This window comes from Quercus lobata, unplaced genomic scaffold, assembly GCF_001633185.2.
Source record: "Quercus lobata isolate SW786 unplaced genomic scaffold, ValleyOak3.0 Primary Assembly Scq3eQI_331, whole genome shotgun sequence".
Taxonomy (NCBI): Eukaryota; Viridiplantae; Streptophyta; class Magnoliopsida; order Fagales; family Fagaceae; genus Quercus; species Quercus lobata.
This window is the reverse complement of record NW_022154725.1, coordinates 53,550-68,855: the sequence shown is the minus strand read 5'-3', so window position 1 is coordinate 68,855 and position 15,306 is coordinate 53,550.

The following is a 15,306-nucleotide window of genomic DNA, read 5'->3' as shown; positions in this document are numbered from 1 at the left end:
TCAAAATTCTAGACCAATCTGACCTAGGGACATTTTCGTACAAAATTAATACAATATTTTTTTCCAAAAAATTTTCCATTTCTTTCTTGGACCTCTATATATGCTATCTACAAGTTTTCGTGGAAAAACGCCGATATTTGATCAAAATGCAATGTCGCCATTTTTGCACGAAAACGAGTAGATTGCATATTCAGAAGTCCAAGAAACAATTGAAAAATTCTTTAGGAAAAATAAAATAAAATAACTCAGGTAAAATTTGTACAAAAAATGCCCTTTAGTCCGATTAGTCAAGAATTTTGACCGGAATACAATGTTGGCATTTTTGCACGAAAACTTGTATATAGTATATATAAAGGTCAAAGAGACAAATGGAAAATTCTTTCGAAAGAAAAAAATATCGGGTAAAATTTGTATGAAAATGGCCCTATGTCCGATTGGCCAAGAATTTTGACCAGAATGCAATGCCGCCATTTTTTCATGAAAACTTGTAGATAGTATATTCAGAGCTCCAAGAAACAAATATAAAATTCTATTGGAAAAAAAAATATATAACTTGGGTAAAATTTGTACGAGAATGCCCTTAGGTTCGTCTAATCAAGAATTCTGACCAGAAAGCAATGTCGGCGTTTTTGCACGAAAACTTGTAGATAGCATATATAATGGTAAAAAAAAAATGTAAAATTATTTTGAAAAAAAAAGAAAAAAAACTCAGTTAAAATTTGTATGAAAATGCCCATAGGTTCGACTAGCCAAGAATTTTGACCAAAATGCAATGTCGCAATTTTTGCACGAAAACTTGTAGATAGCATATTTAGTGCTCCAAGAAACAAATGGAAAATTATTTTGGAAAAAAAACTAAATAACTTGGGTAAAATTTGTACGAGAATGCACGGTTCGACTAGTCAAGAATTTTGACCATAATGTAATGTCAGCGTTTTTGCACGAAAACTTGTAGATAGCATATATAATGGTCAAAAAAACAAATGGAAAACTCTTTTGGACTAAAATGGCCCTAGACAGCATATATAATGGTCAAAAAAACAAATGAAAATTTCTTTCAGAAAAAAAAAAAAGAAAAAAAAATCGGTGAAAATTTGTATGAAAATGCCCAAGAAAAAAATGGAAAACTCTTTTGGAAAAATAAAATAAAAATAACTTTGGTAAAATTTGTACGAAAATACCCTTAGGTCTGACTGGTTAAGAATTTTGACTGGAATGCAATGTCGGCGTTTTTGCACAAAAACCTGTAAATACTATATTCAAAGGTCCAAGAAACAAATGCAGAGTCCGCTTGAAAAAAAATTAAAAAAATAACTCAGGAAAAATTTGTACGAAAATGCCCTTAGGTCCGAATGGTCAAGAATTTTTTCCGGAATGCAATGTTGGCATTTTTGCACGAAAACTTGTAGATATCATATATAAAGGTCAAAAAAACAAATGTAAAATTCTTGTGAGAAAAAAAAAGAAAAAAAAAAACTCGGGTAAAATTTGTATGAAAATGCCCCTAGGTCCGACTTGCCAAGAATTTTGACCAAAATGCAATGTTGTCATTTTTGTATGAAAACGTTTGGATAGCATATTCAGAGGTCCAAGAAAAAAATGGAAAATTCTTTAGGAAAAAAAAAAATAACTCAGTTAAAATTTGTACAAAAATGCCCTTTAGTCCAACTGGTCAAGAATTTTGACCGGGATGCAATGTCGGCGTTGTTGCACGAAAACTTGTAGATAACATATATGTAAAATTCTTTTGGAGAAAAAAAAATACTCGGGAAAAATTTGTACGAAAATGGGCCTAGGTCCGACTTGCCAAGAATTTTGACCAAAATGCAATGTCGTCATTTTTGCACGAAAACTAGTAGATAGTATATTTAGAGGTCCAAGAAACAAATGAAATATTCTTTAGGAAAAAAAAATTAAAATAGTTCGTGTAAAATTTGTACGAAAATGCCCTTTAGTTCGATTGGTTAAGAATTTTGACCAGAATGAAATGTCGGCGTTTTTGCATGAAAATTTGTATATTATATAAAGGTCAAAAAAAAAATGTAAAATTCTTTCGAAAAAGAAAAAAAAATTGTACGAAAATGCTCCAAGGTTCGATTGGCCAAGAATTTTGACCAAAATGCAATGTCACCATTTTTGCATGAAAACTTGTAGATAGTATATTCAGTGCTCCAAAAAACAAATGGAAAATTCTTTTGGAAAAAAAAATAAAAATAACTTGGGTAAAATTTGTACGAGAATGCCCTTAGGTTCGACTGGTCAAGAATTTTGACCAGAATGCAATGTTGGCATTTTTGCACGAAAACTTGTATATAGCATATATAAAGGTCAAAGAGACAGATGTAAAATTCTTTCGAAAGAAAAAAAAAATTGGGTAAAATTTGTACGAAAATATCCCTTGGTTTGACTAGCCAAGAATTTTAACCAGAATGCAATGTTGCCATTTTTGCATGAAAACATGAAAATACTATATTTAGAGGTCCAAGAAATAAATGCAAAGTCCACCTGGAAAAAATAAATAAATAACTCGGGAAAAATTTGTTTGAAATGCCCTTAGGTACGAATGATCAAGAATTTTTGCCGGAATGCAATATCGGCGTTGTTGCACGAAAACTTGTAGATATCACATATAAAGGTCAAATAAACAAATGTAAAATTCTTGCAAAAAAAAAGAAAAAAAAGAAAAACTCGGGTAAAATTTGTATGAAAATGCCCCTAGGTCCGACTTGCCAAGAATTTTGACCAAAAAGCAATGTCGTCATTTTTGCACAAAAACATTTGGATAGTATATTCAGTGGTCCAAAAAAAAATGGAAAATTCTTTAGGAAAAAAAATAAAAATAACTCGGGTAAAATTTGTACAAAAATGCCCTAATGTCCAACGGGTCAAGAATTTTGACCGAGATGGAATGTTGGTGTTTTTGTACGAAAACTTGTAGATAACATATATAAAGGTCAAAAAAACAAATGTAAAATTCTTTCGGAGAAAAAAAAAATTACTGGGGTAGAATTTGTACGAAAATGGCCCTAGGTCTGACTTGACAAGAATTCTGACTAAAATGCAATGTCGTCATTTTTTCTCGAAAACTTGTAGATGGTATATTCAAAGGTCCAAGGAACAAATGAAAAATACTTTAGGAAAACAAATAAATAATAACTCGTGTAAAATTTGTACGAAAATTTCCTTTGGTCTGACTGGATAAGAATTTTGACCAGAATGCAATGTCGGTGTTTTTGCACGAAAACTTGTAGATATCGTATATAAAGGTAAAAAAAAAAATGTAAAATTCAATAGAACCTAAGCCCTGGATGGCTCCTCGGACCACAGGTTTAGGGAAAATTAACTACTTTGGACATCCTTTCAAGTATTAGACAGAGCCACGGTCTTGCGTGGCTCCTTGAACCACAAACCTTAGCGAAACTAATAACTTAAGGTGTATAACCAAGTATTGGATAGAACTAGGGTCTTGCATGGCTCCTCGGACCACAAACCTTGGTGAAACTAATAACTTGAGGAAGATATCCAAGTATTAGACAAAGGCACGGTCTTGCATGGCTCCTTGGACCACAAACCGTGGTGAAACTAATAACTTAAGTCATATAACCAAGTATTGGACAGAACCAGGGTCTTGCATGGCTCCTCAGACCATAAACCTTGGTGAAACTAATAACTTGAGGAAGATATCCAAGTATTAGACAGAGCCACGGCCTTGCATGGCTCCTCAGACCACAAACATTGGCGAAACTAATAACTTAAGGTGTATAACCAAGTATTGGATAGAAACAGGGTCTTCCATGGCTCCTCAGACCACAAACCTTAGTGAAACTAATAAGTTAAGGAAGATATCCAAGTATTAGACAGAGCCACGGTCTTGCATGGCTCCTCGGACCACAAACCTTGGCGAAACTAATAACTTAAGATGTATATCCAAGTATTGGATAGAACCAGGGTCTTGCATGGCTCCTCGGACCATGAACCTTGGAGAAACTAATAACTTATGGCAACTATCTATGTACTAAACAGAACCTAAGTCCAACGCGGCTCCTCGGACCATAGGCTTAGAGGAAGTTAACCAACTCTAATGACTTCTCTAATAACTAATGGATCTTAAAATGAGTAAGGTCTTTTGAACCACATATAGGGACGAAACTATACCTTTTGTGATCTTAAAATGCATATATGTAGAGGTTTAAACAGGACTTAAAGCTAAAACAGACCCAAGGCAAATTTAAACTTGTATTTATGTGCAATGTACAAACTATCTACCCCCCTCCCCCCTTTTTTTACTCTATTCCACATGATGTAAGTCTATGCATGCTAGTCTTCATTACCTAAGATTCAATTCACAACTACTCTTGACACTTAGTCATATTAGCAAACAAAACATTATTGTAAGCTCTAATCGAAGGCACAGTTACATCAACTCAGAGCTATGCAATAAAATTCGAATCACATCAGGCAAAAGAACAAAAGAGGAAAGGAAGAGCATTTCCATTAAGTAATAAAGATTGTGCACTACGCGCGGACATGATGTTTTTTAAAGAAAAAAATAATACATATACAAAATAAGAAAGCCTAGGGGTTAAGCTTTAGCAGGAGGGTCTTCGTTTTGGCTTGGCTGAGAAGGAGGAACATCCTTGGCTTGGGGATCAGCTCCATGAGTCTCAGCCTCTGTTGGCTTCTCCTGGGTGGCATCTTTTGACTTGGCAGGAAGTTTCTTCCCTTTCCCCTTGCCTTTCTCACCCTCGGCTCCCTGACCTTGGTCGCCAACTTGGCTAGACCCCTTCGTAGCATCAGTTAAGGGGATAGCCTCTGGGATAGTCGCAGATTGCTCAGAAGATTCTGGGGCACCATCAGGGACTTCCCGAATCTCTGGGGGATAGAAGACGCTTCCAGGCAACCTCCAAACAGAGTCTGCAAGGACACCTGCAATGCTGAGGGCCTTGTCCAACGTCACACTGTAGTAGTCCCTACATACCTCTGATAGCTCCTCTATAAGCCTTACTTGCATCTCCTCCACGCCGAGTTGATATGCAGCTCTTTTCTCAACCTTAGCTGCTTCCTTGGCAAGTTGGACTTCCTCCTTGGTCTTTTGCAATGCGGCCTTGAGATCTAAGACTGTTTGTTTCTCTATGGCCAGATTGGTCTCAGTCACATACAACCTCTGGCACTGATCCTAAGCCTCTACACTTAAGCTAGCTGATTGTGCCTCTTTCAGCCTCTTAGTCAGCTCGTATTGCTCCTGCTTGATAGACCCTAGTGTTTTCTTAGTCTCGGTGCGAGAGAGGGCTTCAGCATCGGCCTAATTACGAGCATCACGATACCACTCCTCAGCCACAAAAACTTGTTGAGTAATCTGCCCAAAGGTCACAAAACAATATGAGTTAAGATCAAATACAATTCAGCATTTCTGTTTGTAAACGGATAAGCTTTCTTACCATTGCAAGGTCCCTCTTCAGAGACAAGAAAAGGTCATTTTGCGAGAAGCACCTGTAAGCTTCCATGTCTTTGGGAAGGAGCATGGGCTGCTCCAATGCTTCAGCTATGTACCCTAATCGGCCCCTCTGGTATTCTCAAACGGAGGCATTCCAAAGAATCGGTGCCCCATCCACCTCGAGCCGAGGGCTCCAAGTATGCGGTGCTACACGCACTTCAGCCCTATCCTGCTACTCGCGACTGTCCACGGACTGGGACCTTTTGTCCCGAGGCTCTTGGACCACCTTTTGGTGCTTGGTCCCCTATCGAGGGCCCACCTCACCTTCCTCAAGCAACTCGGCTGGCCTTTTCTTCTTCAGGTCTAGGTTAGGCTTTAGGCCGAGATCAGTAGGAACTTGTGAAGAGGGAGGAGGAAGATTAGATTGAGCTTGGGGCTTGGGAGGTGCCTTCGAGGTTGACCCCTTACCCCTAGCAGCTATGAGCTCCCTTAGGCTCTTGTTACCTTTGTTCAAGGCCATGTCGTCTTCCTCTTCTTCAGAGGAGTTATCTGGGCAAGCGATTACTAGAACGAGGGTGCGAACGCTAGAATTCCTGTCTGAATCCTCCTCGGCATCAGATAGGTTAATTAGAGGAGCCTTTGGAATAGTTGCTTTAAATGAAATCCGTCTATCTCCTCCTCTAGTGAAAGGCGAGATGAGGCAATCTCCTCTTCAGGAAATGTTGTTGCCTCGACAAGGTTTTGTGGAGGTGGTTGTATAGCCGGTGCAAGGGCCTGTGGAATTGGCAAGACGACCGAAGGAAGATCCCTTCGAGATAAAAATCCCGTCGAGATAAAAATCCTGGCTTGGAGATGTCAATCCAAGCCAACCTAGAGCTCCCAGCCCTTATCGCTTAGCCTATGTCCTGGAAGGTACGGGACAAAGGCTCGTAATCCAAGATCAAATGGGCGGCTCACAACTATCTGTCCTCGCTCACAAAAATTTCAGACCTCAGAAGATAATTAAGAGCCTGGATGTTGGTATGGCTGAGCCGCGGAGCAACGTGAGCCTTATCTGCAAAACAGCCAAGAAGGAAATCATGGTCAGGTCGCCAAGAAAATATTTCCTACCAAAAGAAGATGAAGTGTCAAGTAAAGAGAATAGAAATAAAAGCCTAAGTCCCCTTCCAAATGGACTGATCCTAAAGGTACCACACCTAGATCTCCTGCCCGAGTTGGACAATGAAAACATATAGGTCTAGTCAGTCTAGTCAAGAATTTGGACCAGAATGCACTATTGCCGTTTTAGCACAAGAAACAAATGAAAAATCCATTAGGAAAAAAACAAAAAAAACAAAAAACCTCGAGTAAATTTTTTACGAAAATGCCCTTACGTCTGTCTGGTCAAGAATTTCGACCGAAATCTAATGTCACTGTTTTTGTCCAAAATCTTGTAGGTGGCATATATAGAGGTCCAAGAAAAAAATAGAAAATTATTTACCAAAAAAAATAAAAATAAATAAACCTTGAGTAAATTTTGTACAAAAATGCCCCCAGGTACGTCTGGTCAAGAATTTAGACTAGAATGCAATGTCGCCGTTTTTACTCGAAAAATCGTAGGTGGCACATATTGAGGTCCATGAAACAAATAGAAAATTATTTACTAAAAAAAAAAAATTAAAAAAAAAACCTCAGGTAAATTTTGTAAGAAAATACCCCCAAGTTCGTTTGGTCAAGAATTTGGACTAGTATGCAATGTCGCCATTTTTGCACGAAAACTTGTAGGTTGCATATATATAGGTCCAAGAAAAAAATATAAAATTCTTTTAAAAAAAAAAAAAAGCTCGAGTAAATTTTGTATGAAAATGCCCCCAGGTCCGTCTGGTCAAGAATTTGGACCAGAATGAAATGTCGCCATTTTTGCACGAAAACTTGTAGGTAGCATATATATATAGGTCCAAGAAAAAAAATACAAAATTCGTTAAAAAAAATTTAAAAAAAAAACCTCGAGTAAATTTTTTACGATAATGCCCCTTTGTTAGTCTGGTAAAGAATTTGGACCAGAACGCAATGTCGCCGTTTCAGCATGAGGACATATAGGTGGCATATATAGTGGTCCAAGAAACAAACAAAAAATCCTTTAGGAAAAAAAAAACAAAAAAACCTAGAGTAAATTTTGTATGAAAATGCCAATAGGTCCGTCTGGTTATGAATTTTGACTGAAATGCAATGTTGCTGTTTTTGCACGAAAACTCTTAGGTAGCGTATATAGAGGTCCGAGAAACAAATAGAAAATTCTTCAGTAGTAATAATAAAATAAAATAAAATAAAATAAAAAAACCATGACTACATATTGTACGAAAATATCCCGAGGTTTGTCTAGTCAAGAATTTGGACCAAAATGCAATGTCGCCGTTTTTGCATGAAAAATTGTAGGTGGCATATATATAGGTCCAAGAAACAAATTGAAAATTCTTTTGGAAAAAAAAAAAAAAAAAACTCGGGTGAATTTTGTACAAAATGCCCCAACGTCCGTCTGGTCAAGAATCTGGACAGGAATGCAATATCGCCGTTTTTGCCCGAAAATATGTACGTGGCATATATAGAGGTCCAAGAAACAAATAAAAAATTGTTTACAAAAAAAAAAAAAAAAAAAAAAAAAAAAAAAAACGCGAGTAAATTTTGTACGATGACGCCCCCAGGTCCGTCTGGTCAAGAATTTGGATTGGAATGCAATGTCACCGTTTTTGTCCGAAAAATTGTAGGTGGCATATATAGAGGTCCAAGAAACTAACAGAAAATTATTTATGAAAAAAAATAAAAAAAATAGAAAAATAAAAACCTTGGGTAAATTTTATACGAAAATGCCCACAAGTTCATCTGGTCAAGAATTTGGACCAGAATGCAATGTTGCCGTTTTTGCACAAAAACTCTTAAATAGCATATATATAGGTCCAAGAAACAAATTGAAAATTATTTAGGAAAAAAAAAAAAACCTCCACTAAATTTTGTATGATAATGCCCCTATGACGGTCAAGAATTTTTTACCAGAACGCACGTTTGTCATTTCAACACGAGAACATATAGGTGGTGTAAGGTTGAATTTAATCAACCATGTGTTGGCTTTATTCTATAACAAATTTGCTTGTAATACAGCACTTAGAAACCCTATATTTAGGTGAGAATCATGTAAGGGTAGTGTGTGAGAGAGTGTGAAGAATTACTCAAGACAATGCAGTGAAGCAGGGACTCGTGGCTGGATCTCGCGGGAGGCTCGCGGCTTGCAAGCCGCCAAAAGTTGCACACGCGCAGAGCATGCAAGGGAGCTGAACAGTCATGCCAGCTGGAGCACTACAGGACAAAAATCTAGACTGGCCACTCAGTTAGCTCGTGGCTTGAACTCGCGACTCAGTCAAGTCACGAGGTCAAATCGCTAGCCAGCCCTGTTTTTTGAAAAATTGACTTTTCGCATTCCATTCTCACACCAATATAAATACCCCTCATTCCCACATAATAGGGGTGGCTATTCAGAGAGAAAAACCCTAAGAGAGGTTTCTTCAAAACACCCACCCAATTAGAGAGAGATACTCATTCTTAGAGAGAAATCTTTGTAGTCTCTTCTCATTCCCTCTCTCATTGTCATACCTATTGAGAGGAGATTTCTATCCAAACACTACCCACACCCATTTAGAGTGTTGAGTGTTTTAGAGCTTTGGGAAGCATTGGAAGATGCCAAGGATGGTGGATGCTATGGTCAAGTAGCGGAATCCGGTAAGCTAGAAAAGAAAAAGGTTCGGCGCAACCTCGTTGGAGCAAGAAGCTTGGAGGGCTTAGGTACATCGGGTAGATTAGGCTTGGAGGGTCTATTGCTGTTCATGTATCCCAACTACATTTTCTAGTGGATTATTGACCGCTTGGAGGGCGGCGGAGAGGTTTTACGCCGAGGGCTTCGGTTTCCTCTTCGATAACACATCGTGTGTTGTCCTTGTGTTTGCATCTCTTTTCCCTTTATCTTTGCCTTTTATTTTCTGCTATGAATGTGGTTTTAATTGGCATAGTTTGTTTACCAATTCTGTATTAAGCTTTTGTTCATGTTCCACACATTAATTGTTTGATATAAAGCTTGAATTGGTAATTTGTAAATTGGTGGTCTAAACGTTCAAGGGTGTTTATACACATATTTGAACTTTCAGGTGGCATATATAGTGGTCCAAGAAACAAATGGAAAATCCTTTAAGAAAAAAAAATAATAAAACCTCGAGCGAATTTTGTACAAAATGCCCCAGCATCGGCCTGGTCAAGAATCTGGACAGGAATGCAATATTGCTGTTTTTACCCGAAAACTTGTAGGTAGCATATATAGAGGTCCCAGAAACAATTAGAACTTTATTTACAAAAAAAAAAAGAGAAACTCAAGCAAATTTTGTACGAAAATGCCCCAGGTTCGTCTAGTCAAGAATTTGGACCAGAATGCAATGTCATTGTTTTTGTACAAAACTTGCAGGTAGCATATATATATAGGTCCAAGAAACAAATAAAAAAAATATAAAAAAAAAAAAAAACTCAACTAAATTTTGTACGATAATGCCCCTATGTCAGTCTGGTCAAGAATTTGGACTAGAATGCAATATCGCCATTTTAGCACGAGAACTTATAGGTGGCATATATAGTGGTCCAAGAAACAAATAGAAATCCTTTAAAAAAAAAAAAAAAAAAAAAAAAAAAAAAAAAAAAAAAAAAAAAAACCACGAGTAAATTTTGTATGAAAATGCCCATATGTCCGTCTTGTCCATAATTTTGACCGGAATGCAATGTTGCTATTTTTGCACGAAAACTTATAGGTAGTGTATATAGAGGTCCAAGAAACAAATAGAAAATTTTTTTGTAATAAAAAATAAATAAATAAAAAAACCCCAACTACATTTTGTACGAAAATATCTCTAAGTCTGTCTGGTCAAGAATTTGGACAAAAATGCAATATCGCCGTCATTTTTGCTAGAAAACTTGTAGGTAGCATATATAGAGGTCCAAGGAACAAATTGAAAATTTTTAGAAAAAAAGAAAAACCTAGAGTAAATTTTTTACAAAAATACCCCTATGTCCGTCTGGTTAAGAATTTGGACTAGAATGCAATGTTGCCGTTTCTTTATCAAAAACGTGTAGGTGGCATATATAGAGGTCCAAGAAACAAATAGAAAATTATTTATGAACAAAAAAAAAAAACCTTGAGTAAATTTTGTACTAAAATGCCCCCAGTTCCAACAGGTCAGGAATTTAGACCAGAATGAAATGTTGTCATTTTTTAATGAAATCTTGTAGATAGTATATTCAGAGGTCTAAGAAACATTTGGAAAATTCAATAGAAAAAAAAAAAAAAAAAAAAAAAAAAAAAAAAAAAAAAAAAAAAAAAAAAAACTCGCATAACATTTGTACGAAAATGCTCTTTTGTCCGACTGGTCAAGAATTTTGACAGGAATACAATGTCGTCATTTTTGCACCAAAATATGCAGATAGCGTAATTAGTGGTCCAAGAAAAAAATTAAAAATTCTTTTGAAAACAAAATTTTGGCTAAATTCTGTATGAAAATGCCCCCAGTTCCAACTGGTCAAGAATTTAGACTAGAATGAAATGTTGTCATTTTTGCACAAAATCTTGTAGATAGTATATTCAGAGGTCTTAGACACATTTGGAAAAAAAAAAAAAAAAAAAAAAAAAAAAAAAAAAAAAAAAAAAATCTGGTATAATATATGTACAAAAATGCCCTTTTGTACAACTGGTCAAGAATTTTGACAGGAATACAATGTCGTCATTTTTGCACCGAAACTTGCAGATAGCATAATTAGTGGTCAAAGAAAAAAATTAAAAATTCTTTTGAAAAAAATATTTTGGGTAAGTTATGTACGAAAATGCCCCCAGTTCCAACAGGTCAAGAATTTAGACCAGAATGAAATGTTTCCATTTTTCACGAAATCTTGTAGATAGTATATTTAGAGGACTCAGAAACATTTGGAAATTTTATACCAAAAAATAAAAACTCTAATAATATTTGTACGAAAATGACTCCAGATCCCACTGGTCAAGAATTTCAAGCAGAATGCAATGTCGCCATTTTTGCAAGAAAATTTGTAGATAGTATATTCAGAGGTCTCAAAAACAATTGTAAAATACTGTAGGAAAAAAGAAAAAAAAAAACTCTTATAATATTTGTATGAAAATGATCCTTTTTCCGACTAGTCAAGAATTTTGACAGGAATACTATGTCGTAAGTTTTGCACTGAAACATGCAGATAGCGTAATTAGTAGTCCAAGAAAAAAATTAAAAATTCTTTCGAAAAATTTTTTTTTTGTAAATTTTGTACGAAAATACCCCTAGTTCCAACTGGTCAAGAATTTAGACCAGAATGAAATGTCGTCATTTTTGCACGAAATCTTTTAGATAGTATATTCAGAGGTCTCAAAAACATTTGGAAAATTCAATAGAAAAAAAAAAAAAACTCATATAATATTTGTACGAAAATGCCCTTTTGTCCGACTGGTCAAGAATTTTGACAGGAATACAATGTCGTCATTTTTGCATCAAAACTTGCAAATAGCGTAATTAGTGGTCCAAGAAAAAAATTAAAAATTCCTTTTTAAAAAAAATTGTGGTAAATTTTGTACAAAAATGCCCCCAGTTCCAACTGGTCAAGAATTTCGACCAGAATGGAATGTCCCCATTTTTGCACTAAAACTTGTAGATAGTTTATTCAGTGGTCTCAGAAATAATTGGAAAATTCTATAGAAAAAAAATAAAAAATCGTATAATATTTGTACGAAAATGCCCTTTTGTCCGACTGGTCAAGAATTTTGACAGGAATACAATGTCGTCATTTTTGCACCGAAACATGCAGATAGCGTAATTTGTGGTCCAAGAAAAAAACTAAAAATTCTTTCGAGAAAAAAATTTTGGGTAAATTCTATACGAAAATGCCCCCAATTCCAACTGGTCAAGAATTTAGACCAGAAAGAAATGTTGTCATTTTTGAACGAAATCTTGTAGATAGTATATTCAGAGGTCTTAGAAACATTTGGAAAATTCAATAGAAAAAAAAAAAAAAAAAAAAAAAAAAAAAAAAAAAAAAAAAAAAAAAAAAAAAAAAAACTAGTATAATATATGTACGAAAATGCCCTTTTGTCCGACTGGTCAAGAATTTTGACAGGAATACAATGTCATCATTTTTTCATCAAAACTTGCAAATAGCATAATTAGTGGTCCAAGAAAAAAAATTAAAAATTCTTTTTTTAAACAATTCTGTACGAAAATGCCCCCAGTTCCAACTGGTCAAGAATTTCGACCAGAATGCAATGTCGCCATTTTTGCATGAAAACTTGTAGATAGTTTATTTACAGGTCTCAGAAACAATTGGAAAATTCTATAGAAAGAAAATCATATAATATTTGTATGAAAATGCCCTTTTTTCCGACGGGTCAAGAATTTTGACAGGAATACAATTTTGTCATTTTTGCACCGAAACTTGCAAATAGTGTAATTAGTGGTCCAATAAAAAAATAAAAAATTCTTTTGAAAAAAAAAATTTTGGGCAAATTCTATACAAAAATGCCCTAGTTCCAACAGGTCAATAATTTCGACCAGAATGCAATGTCGCCATTTTTGCACGAAAACTTGTAGATAGTATATTCAGATGTCTTAGAAACAATTGTAAAATTGTATTGAAAAAAAAAACTCGTATATTATTTGTTCAAAAATGCCCATTTGTCCAACTGCTCAAAAATTTTGATAGGATTACAATGTCGTCATTTTTGCACCAAAACATGCTGATAGAATAATTAGTGGTCCAAGAAAAAAATGAAAAATTATTTTGAAAAAAAAATTGGGTAAATTCTGTACAAAAATTCCCCAGTTGTCTGAAATCAAGTATCGTAGTTTCTGCTCAAAAAGTTGTACATAGAATATTTAGATGTCTCGGATACAAAAAAGAAAGATATTTTGCAGGAAAAAAAAACTCGTTTTAATTTTGGACAAAAATGCACTCAAACCATACAGGACAAGAATTTTACGCAAAATAAAATATTGGCGGTTTTTCTCAAAAAATTTTACACAAAATATTTTGAGGTCAAATATACATATAGCAAAGATATTTTGTTGGGAAAAAAGAACCGGTTTAATTTTGTGCAAAAATGCCACCAGCCAAGAATTTTGTCCGAAATAGGATGTTTGTTCATTGCATTTTTGGAAGTCCCTTATACAAATAGCAAAGAGATTTTGTGGAAGAAAAAAAAAACTCAATTTAATAATGGATGAAAATGCCAACAAACAAGAATTTTGTTCGAAATAAAATTTCGGCGTTTTTGCATGAAAACTTTTACAAAGCATACTTAGAAGTCCCCAAGGCTTCTAACCTTCCCTTTTCAGACTCAACTTTTTGGCTGTCCTTCTTTTTGTCATTTTTCTCGGGTGAGCCGAATCCATTTTTGCCAGGTTGATGGTTTCCCTGGTTACTTCTCTTTATATTTCTTCTTTCTGGGTTGCCCGAGGTACCAGCTGTCCCTGTTCATGAATTGTTACTCTCCAAGCCTTCTGGTTCCTTTCTGCATCATTGGGTGATTGAGAAGGACGTATCTGTCCTTTGTCCGTTGTGTTTCTTGGTGCTTTTTTTGAACTTTCTCAATCTCATCTTAGCTGTGCTGCTCGTCCCAAGGATCCCGAACCTAGCGATGAAGTTAATGAAAAAAAAAATTTAGAGAATCTCATACGTACAAGAGATGTATGTAAACCATACGATTTTCAAGTTTCTTTTGCATCAATATTTCGTGATGTCATAGGGTATTAATTTCCACTAAATTTGTAGTCCGAGGAACTTGACATAACTTAGTTTCTATTTAATACTTCAATAGATGAGGAAACACATGATATATGATCGGAATAAATTAAAGGGAAACTGACAGGACTATTTTTATTAATAATAATACCTCTTTAGATTGTTTACATTCCAAGGGTGGAGTATAGTTTTTTCATCTAGATCCTCCAAATAGTATGCACCTATTCCTGCCACTGAAGGGATCCGATACGGTCATTCCCAATTAGGCCCCAATTTTCCCTAGGCTGGATTCTTGGTGGTTCCCAAAACTTTCCTTAGTAAAAGGCACACATTAAGCTTTTTATTTTGGCGAAAAGCACCTTTTAGTACTTACATTTTCAGGAGATTTCCATTTTAGTCCCTACATTTTATTTTTACCGCTTTTAGTCCCTATCTTGAAAAACGCTTCCTGTTTTGGTCCCTGTTGTTACATCAGAAATGGAGAAAGCTAACGTGGCAAATGGCAAGAATAAATAATACTAAATTAAATGTCCACGTGGCCTAAATTAATAATAAAAAATTCCACATCAGCATTTAAATTAAAAAAAATTAATTTATTAATTTTAACTAAATATAAAAAATTAAAAATAGAATTAAAAACCAAAAATAACATGAATTGAGATCTAAGTGTCTTGAACAAGAACAACAAGAACACAAACCCAAATCTAAGAACACAAACCTAGAAATTCAAATCCAAAAATTAAAAATTTCAAAATCACCATTTTCTCAAACCCAGCAAAATCATCAAATCCTAAAGCCCTAAAGTACCAAATCAATCAAAAAATACAACACAACCAATCCAAACAAAAAAATCTCAAACTCAGAAAAACCCATCAACCACCACGCCTGAAGAAAGCCACGAACCTAGGGACAAAAAACCCCATCACCCAATGTCAATTCCTTGAACCTAACCTCGAGATCTTTACCGAAGCCTTTGGATCCTTCGAAGTAGCGCCTATTGAGAATCGCCTCGTAGAACACGTAAGCCTCGATGAGAAACCTGGCCTTGCTAGTCCGCGTGTACTAGCCGAAGT